Source organism: Humulus lupulus, chromosome 2, assembly GCF_963169125.1.
Source record: "Humulus lupulus chromosome 2, drHumLupu1.1, whole genome shotgun sequence".
Classification (NCBI taxonomy): domain Eukaryota; kingdom Viridiplantae; phylum Streptophyta; class Magnoliopsida; order Rosales; family Cannabaceae; genus Humulus; species Humulus lupulus.
The window spans coordinates 101733090-101742254 of NC_084794.1; the positions used below are offsets into that span (position 1 = coordinate 101733090).

The 9165-nt window shown below is 42.0% G+C and overlaps 1 non-coding gene across 1 annotated transcript; it reads left to right on the plus strand.

Annotated features, from left to right (window-relative positions):
* The first annotated feature begins 6950 nt into the window (after nucleotides 1-6950).
* LOC133820407 (U5 spliceosomal RNA) lies at nucleotides 6951-7068 on the plus strand. Its single transcript, XR_009886818.1, has one exon. It is a non-coding gene; the product is annotated as a U5 spliceosomal RNA (small nuclear RNA).
* The last annotated feature ends 2097 nt before the right edge of the window (nucleotides 7069-9165 follow it).

A 9165-nucleotide genomic window follows, 5' to 3' on the forward strand; every position in this document is an offset into this window, starting at 1 on the left:
GACTGGAAAGCCTGCTCGCAGTCTCCGGTCCATTCGAATTTCTTGTTGCCTCTAAGTAGATTGAAGAAAGGGACGCATTTGTCCGTCGACTTGGAAATGAATCTACTTAGTGCGGCAATTCTTCCAGTTAAACTTTGCACATCCTTGATCTTTTCTGGCGATTTCATGTCGATCGGGGCTTTTACCTTGTCGGGGTTGGCCTCGATTCCTCTTGAATTGACAATAAACCCCAAGAATTTCCGTGATCCGACTCCGAAGGAACATTTGAGAGAATTTAATTTCATCTGGTACTTGTTCAATACATCGAAACATTCTTGTAAATCCTTCACATGTCCTTCTGCTTTCTTTGACTTTACTAGCATGTCGTCTACGTACACCTCCATGTTTACTCCTATCAATTCCTTAAACATGTGGTTAACCAATCGCTGGTAAGTCGCACCTACGTTTTTCAGTCCGAAGGGCATTACTTTATAACAGTATAACCCTGTATCGGTCCGAAAGCTAGTGTGATCCTCGTCAGGGGGATGCATACTAATCTGATTGTATCCTGAGTACGCATCCATGAAGAGAGGATCTCATGTCCTGCAGTTGCATCGACCAGCTGGTCGATCCTTGGAAGTGGGAAGCAATCCTTTGGGCAGGCTTTATTGAGGTCTGTGAAATTCACACAGGTTCGCCATTTTCCGTTAGGCTTGGGAACTAGTACTGGATTAGAGACCCACAACATATAAAAAGCTACCTTGATGAACCCATTCTCCTTTAATCTTTGAACTTCTTCTTTTAAGGCTTTCGATCTATCCTTATCGAGAAACCTTCTTTTTTGTTGCACGGGTGGAAAACTCTTGTCTACGTTCAGGACATGGCTGATAACTACAAGATCTATCCCAGCCATGTATTTTTGTGACCAGGCAAAGACTTCCTGGTTCTTTCGCAAAAATTCCACCAGTGCATGCTTCGTGGTTGCTTCTAAGTTTTTCCTGACCTTCACAACTCTGGTCGGGTCTTTTTCGTCAAGTTGGACCTCTTCCAGGTCCTCGATGGGTCCAACATTTTCCTCAAAATCCCCAAAGCGAGGATCTAAATCCCTATCCTCACTTTGGGCAACACCCTATTTGGTGACTCCATCACCGGATTTGGCTTGTGTATCAATAGCCATCTGCAACCTATCTGGGGGAGTGCTCTTTGACGTTCCCTTCTTCGCCTTTGTAACTGAGGCGTTGTAGCACTCCCTGGCTTCCCTCTGATTTCCCAACACGTGTCCTACCCCTGCGTTTGTCAGGAATTTCATGGCCAAATGCCAGACTAAGGTGACGGCCCGGACATCAACCAGTATGGGCCTTCCAATGACAGCGTTGTACGCCGAAGGACAGTCGACTACTAAAAAAGTAGCGAGTAATGTCCTGGTAGTGGGCGATGTACCTGCTATCACTGGAAGTCTGATTGACCCTGTTGGGGCGAGTCCCTCGCCAGAGAAACCGTAAATTGTCTGGTTGCAGGGCTCCAAGTCCTTGACGGACAACTTCATACGTTCCAGCGAAGATTTCTACAGGATGTTCACTGAACTTCCTGTATCATCTAGTACTATTTTCACCATCATATTGGCGATTTGAACGTCCACGACCAGCAGATCGGAATGTGGGAACCGAACATTCTGGGCGTCGCCATCAGAGAAGGTTATCTCACCGTCCTCTGACCGAGCCTTCTTTGATGCCCTATCCTCCACAGTCATCATCTCGATGTCCTGGTCGTGACGTAGGGTCCGAGCATATCGTTCCCTCGCCTTTCCACTGCTTCCCGCGAGGTGCGGGCCTCCACAGATGGTGAGTAAAGTGCCGGCTACAGGGCCAGGCTGCAAAGGTGGTGAGCGTTGGCATGCGGGCGCATGCTCGTTGCCACCTGGAGCTTCTCATTGGGAGTTTCCCAAGGCCCGCACATATCTTCTCAAGTGTCCTTGTCTAATAAGGAACTCGATTTCATCCTTTAGCTGGTTGCATTCATTTGTATCATGTCTGTAGTCGTTATGGTAACGACAGAACTTGGTAGTGTCTGTCTTCGAAATATCTTTTGAATGGGAGCAGGTTTCTTATAAGGCACGTTGGAACTCGTGGCCTAATACACCTCTCCCCAAGACTCAATAAGAGCAGTGTAGTTGGTGAACTGAGGTTCATAACGATTACCCTTGGCTCGTTTATTGTCAGAGGTGGAAGGCTCATTATGTGGCCGTTTCCCCCCATTCTTGCCATTGCCATTGCTGTTCCCGTTGCCTTTGCCGTTGCCGTTGGGTGTCGACCCATTGGCGTGCTCGGCAGTCCCCTTATCTTTGCCTGGGGGCTTTCCTTCACTGGCTACGGCGTCTTCGAGCTTGATGTATCGAACAGCTCGATCTAAGAATTCCTGGGTAGTCCTGACCCCATGATTTCTGAGGCTGTTCCAGAGAGGTGTGCAGCGCTTAACTCCTATAGTTATGGCCATCATCTTGCCTTCGTCTCCCACTGTTTTGGCTCCAGCAGCTGCTCGCATAAAACGCTGGACGTAATCCTTCAGTGGTTCTTCGTCTTGCTGGCGTATTTCGACCAGCTGATTTGCCTCAGTTGGGTGCACACGACCTACATAGAATTGTCCGTAAAATTCCTTCACGAACATCTCCCAGGAAACTATACTTGCAGGAGAGAATTTGAAAAACCACTCCTGTGCTGCATCAGAAAGTGTTGCAGGAAAGATCCTGCACCGAGCGTCTTCGGACACTTTCTGAATGTCCATTTCTATCTCAAATTTGTTGACATGAGATACTGGGTCACCATACCCGTCAAAGTTTGGAAGCGTAGGCATTTTAAACTTGCTAGGAGTTTCTGCCATAACTATCCTTTGAACAAAAGGAGTGCCCTTTCTCCTATCGTGATCGATATAAGACGTTCTTCCCTCAACCAGCTGTTGCACTGCCTGGTTGAGGGCATGTATCTGGGCTTGCACGGCGCTAGGAATCGCCGGGGCCTCAGCTGCTGCTTGGGGAATGTACTCATCGTGCCGTTCCCTGCGATCGTTGAGTACATCTCTTAAATCCTCGTCTCTTCTCCGCTGCTCGCTAGCTCCGAGCCGGTTAAAGATGTTATTATGTCTGGGCTACCCCCAGCGTCACGTCTTTCGAGTTGGTCATCTCTAGGTGGTAGGCTCCTGCCCCCACCTCTTTCTTCATTTCTCCGACCGACATTTCCTCTGCCTGAGTCAGCCTCATTATAATCATGGCCATCTCTGAATCTTGACTAGCTATGATGGGATCGACTGTTCCCTCGGTTGCCTTCCCGGGCTGGAACCTCCCGAGCGTTAGAGGGTGGCCTGAGTTGGTTGGTAGGTCCCCGTGCATTAACATGCCATGGGGGGCCCCGGACCGCAGAGCCTATCTCTGAGTTTCTTTTGTTGCCAGAAGGACGCTGTCCTCTGCTCGGAGGGTTTGGCTCTTCCCCCCTATGGCGTCTAGGACTGTGGGGCAGCTGCCCGGCCCTATTCTTCCTTGGTTGCGGGGGATTGCCACGACCAGCCTGGGGTGGAGGGTGTACCTCAGGATCCCTCAGCGGGACGTCGTCCTGAGGCATCGGTGGCTGCTCGGGCCTTTGGGGGCTCGAGGGCTGGATTGGCGGGCAAGGATTAGGACCCCTTTGGGGCGGCCCATTTGTAGGTTGATCAGGTTGTGATGCAGGTGCAGCCTGACTCCTAGCCAGCTGTAGGGCTGCTTCGAGGGCTGCCATGGCCTCCCTCTGACGGTGGTCCATCTCCGCCTGCCTTTCACTCAGTTCCAAGCGCTATCGCTCAATTTCTTGTTGCTGCAGTGCCATAATCTCAGCAGCACTTTCCTGGCTGGCCCTCAGATTGGCCAGTTCGTCTTGCAATACCTCCAGGGTATTTTTCAGCGTCTCGGAATCCAGTTCTTCCTCATCGAATTCCAAATGTGGCTCATCTTTAGTCACGTTTGGAGGAGGAGGAGGCGGCAGCTGAGATGGTGCAGCGCTAGCCACCTGTCTAGTCTTCTTGGTTGTTTTCGCCATTACTATATCAACGGTTTCGTATCAAGCTCTCAATGAAAGCACCAGAATGTTGACCCTGATTTTGGTCAACTGACACGGAGTCAAAATTGCTTGATGTGGACAGAAATGTTGAGATGAGAATAATGACAAAAACAATAAAACACACAGGAATTTATAGTGGTTCGACCCCAGAATCTGGTAATAACTTACGTCCACTTGAGCTGTTATTGATATCAGATTCAAAGGAGTGATCAAAGAACAAGGGTTCAATGGGTTTCACAAACCTCTGAAGAACAAAGTAATATATCGAATGTGATAGCTTTAATACACTTGTATAACTCTAAACTCAAATAATTAGAAAGCCAAAAGTCCCTCCCCTTGAGCTATCTTTCTCTATTTATAGGCTCAAGGAAGATTACATTAATTTGTTACAGATATTCTTTCCTAAATAATCAGATACTCAGGAAATCATGGGAGATAATTTTGGATATGATTATAACTGCATAAGATTTTCTCCAAATATAGCGAGTATACGACCAGGCTGGCCGTATATAAAGATTGAGCATTGCGCTATAGACATCTTTTTGGTCGATGGTCGAACAAGACTCCTACCAGATGTCAACCACATGTATTAAACATTTGCCATGTCATCCATGCCTGTTTTTTGGATAACACTAATAATTATATAGAATTGTATTTAATTTAATTTGGTTATACTTTGGAACAAAATCTCTATTTTGACTTAATTTATACCTAAGAATAGATAAACGAACACACCATTCCAATCATGACTTTATACGAGGACGAACAATTGACTACTATAAGAGTACGAGTAATGTCCTCTTCGCAGGTACCATTCCTGCCGTGACCGAAATTCTGATTGACCTTATTGGTGCTAATCCCTCACAAGAGAAACCGTAGATGGTCTGGTTGCATGGTTCTAAATCTTCCATTGATAGTTTCAATCTTTTTAGTGAAGACTTATATAGAATGTTTACCGAGCTTCCAATATCTATCAGCACTCGTGTCACCATCATGTTGGCAATTTGAACATCCACGACCAAGGGATCTGAGTGGGGGAATCAGACATGCTGTGCGTCTAGCTCAGAGAAAGTTATTCTATCTTCCTCTATTCGAGATTTTTTGGGAGTTCGCTCCTCGACGTTTATCATTTCTATGTCCTGTTCGTGACATAGGGTTCTGACATATCTTTCTCTTGCCTTAATACTGTCACCAGATATATGTGGTCCCCTACAGATAGTCAACAAAGTACCAGTGACCGGGGTTGGCTGTAGTGGACGTGAGCGTTGGCGTACAGGTCCCTGCTCGTTGCCTCCGTTAGCCCCTTGTTGGGAGTTTCCCCCTGCTCGTACATATCTTCTCAGATATCCCTGTCGGATAAAGGAACTCGATTTTGTCCTTTAGCTAGTTACACTCGTTGGTATCATGGCCATAGTCGTTGTGGAAATGACAAAACTTGGATATGTCCCGCTAGGATATGTCCTTTCTGATCGGGGTTGGTCGCCTGAAAGGGACTGAGGTGTGAGTGGCCTGATACACTTCTACTCTACCGTCGACCTGAGCCGTGTAGTTAGTGAACCTTGACTCGTATCTGTTCTGCTTAGGGCGCTTGTTATCAGACGTCTTCTGCTCAGTTTTTGCCATTTTCCTCCGTTCTTTTTATTACTTTTGTTGTTATTGCTGAGGCTTTCAATCTTTTTTTAAGACATTTTTTAATAGTCATGATAGAATAATTGTGTGTCACATTGAAACATTATTTTAGGTTTAGTTTATATATGATGTACTTATAGTCCAAATTTTTAAAATTTTAAATGCTGAAGAATTTTTTTTAAAAAATTTATTAGGTACTTAAAGCATGAAATTAATATATCTATAGGACAATTCATTTATAGGGGCTTCACTTTAAGCCCGATCGGTGGGGCTCTCAGTGTTTATCGACCCGTGAACAGTTTTCGATGCAATTTTTTTTATGACCGTGTATATTGTAGCTATTTAGAGCATCTTGCAAATTTTCATGAAATTCCGAATAGTTTACAGTACCGAAAACTAGGTTCAAACATGTTGTTTTCCACGCACATAAAAAAAATTAGTCATGCGTGCAACAACATGTTTGAACTTAGTTTTCGGTACTGTAAACTATTAAGAATTTTCTGAAAATTTGCAAAATGCTCTAACTAGCTACAATATAAACGACCATAAAAAAAATCGCGCCGAAAACTGTTCACGTGTCGAGAACACTAAAAGCCCCACCGGTAGAGCTTAAAGTGAAGCCTCTATAGGAGAATTCTCCAATATATATACTAAATAATAAAAAAAAATTAAAATTTTTTAGATAAAGGATTGTTAAAGATTTAATACAACACACTTTTGAAACCTTTGAAAGATATACGGTATATAATTTTATTATGTATTACCTAATAATTATATAGAATTGTATTTAATTTAATTTGGTTCTACTTTGGAACAAAACCTCTATTTTGACTTAATTTATACCTAAGAATAGATAAACGAACACACCATCACAATTTTCAGAACTCAAAATTCTCATCTTACCATGAAAAATTATTCAACTAATGTGTGAGGCAGTATAAGGAATCCAAGAATAACTATAAAGCTTTCATGATTATTGATAAAAAAACTACCTATTTTCTTCTCCGGGAGAAGACAAACTAAATTGATGAATAAAGTCAAGTTGAATGAAAGAAAAGTGAATACTCGATTAAAGACAAGTAGACCCAAAAATAGGACCTGGGAGTAAATCATGAAAGTAATTTATTTATGTTTTGAAAGAAAGTAACGATCTGATTAATGTAGCAAACCGGAGTCTACTTGTCCCACATCGACAATAGCTTAAACAATCTTCTAAGACTATCAATAAAAGAGGAAGTGATGTTGCTTAGAAAACTCATGCAGCCATGTGTTGAACCCAAAGCGAACTATTCTTTCGCCTTTTACTAAAGAATACCGTGTGTTCGTCGCTATAATGGCAAACGCCTATTTTTGAAGGGTATTAGTTCATTGAAGACCCTAAAACGGAAGTTTAAAATTTTTAGTATTTTAACATTTATATATTTAAAAAATAGAGAATTTTTCAAAACCTTTAAAATATTCAAATCTTTTTATATATATAAGGTATAATAGCGGCATATTTGGAGAAAATAAACATCCTAAAACAAAATAGTTATTTTCAAATTTAATTTCATTATTATTTTTATTTTATTTTTAAAACCTAAAATCTAAAACCCCAAACTCACGAAGTGGAAAGAGGATTGAGAATATGGAGGGTGAATGTTGATTTTTCTTTTCTGGTTGCTTTTGTTTATTTTGCTTTTCTGGTTGAGTACACAACAGATGGAGGTATCGGGTAGGGGTCCAGTGTGATGGAGTAATCTGTGATTGTGACTAACGTTGGCATTGAGGACCTTTTGGACCAATCGAAATCCTGGTAGAAGGTTCAGAACATGCTATAGAATGAAAGTAAGTTTTTTTAAAATTTTCTCTTGTTCTTTGATTATTTATGGTTTGAATGGTGTTCTTGAAATAACTTGTATATTTCTGCCTTATTACAGTTAGATGGGGTATGTCATTTTTTTTCGTTTGGTGGATCGAGAAACTTGTCAAGGTGGAAAGAGTATGATTCCGGATTGGGTCAAGAGAATTGAAGGTGAAGATTGCAATGGGGAGGAAAATGTGGGTAATGATCAGAGACATGTAGAAATAGGTGACAAGAAAATTGGGAAACAAGTTTGTACAATGTGTGCTCATCCAAATAGTGGTCTTTGGTTGAATATAATTGTAGTTGTCATTGTGCTAGTATTGCTGCTGAAGTAGTGGCGGTTTTACAAATGTAATGGTCTCATGAGTTGTAACAATGACAAATGAATTGAAATGAAATTGTGCTACTTTTTTGTTAGTGAAAATTGATGTGTTTTGATTGACAATTTTATGGTTGTATTGGTGTATTTAACAAATTACATAATATCAAAATAATATCAATAACATAGGCATCAACATAGACAAATACAACATTAACCAGTTTTCAACAAGTTTGAGGTGGTGCCTTTGGTTAGATTAAGCATATACATAGTACCTGTTGGTAATATTTTAAGGGTTGTACCTTATACATAAAATCAAAATTAAGCCAACATGTCAAAACAAAGTGTTTTTGTAGTTAATTAAAACAAAGTCATGACTTAAAATGAAATGTTCCAACTACCTAATCTAAGGATGTTCAGTGGTTTGTGGATGTGGCTGAGATGATGAAGCTTGTGCTGCCTCTCTTGTCTTTTGTCTCACCCTCCTCTTCTTTCTTTTGATAGTTTCTGGTGTTGGATTTTTCTTTGGTGGTCTTCCCATTCTTCTCTGTTGAACAGGCTACAAACAACATACCTTAGCATTAATAAGTTGTAATTATCAGTTTATATTAAAACAAAAGGAATATAGAATTTTCCCCAATACCTGTTCTGTAGGATGACTCTTACAAGTACGTCGAGAGTGACCTTGTTTCCCACAATTGTTGCAAAAGTTTGCCTGACCTACTCTTCGAGCTTTTGTGGCATTGGGGGCAGGAGGTTCATCTGGTTCTCTTTTCCTTGATTTCTTAGGTCTCCCAGGCAAGACATTCTCAGTAGGTGGACAAATAATTCTGTGTTGAATCTGACCACTTATCAGGTGATGGCATTGGCTCTATAATACCAGCATACTGAGCTATAAAAGCCTCTTTCTTGTAAGACAAATCCACAAAATCCATCACATTTAAGTTAGAGCTTCAAATGGCAGCCAAGGCATGGCCACAAGGTATACCAATCAACTGGTAACCTCTACAAGTACACACCCTATCCACCAAATTCATAGAGAACCACTATGAGTCACCAAAATGTACCTGGAATTTGTGTGAGTCTGCTCTAGTGGACTGGCAGTGTCTGGCCACATGCTTGTTCTTTTCAATGACCTCCCTAACCCTCTTTCCTATAGGATGCACCCATTTGGAAACACTCTCCCTTTTAACACATAATCTATTCATTAACCATAATCGAATCTTTTCTAACAAGGTAATGATAGGCTTTCTCCCTTGCATCCAATATTGCTGAGTTGAAGCATTCACACAAATTGTTCAATAACATGT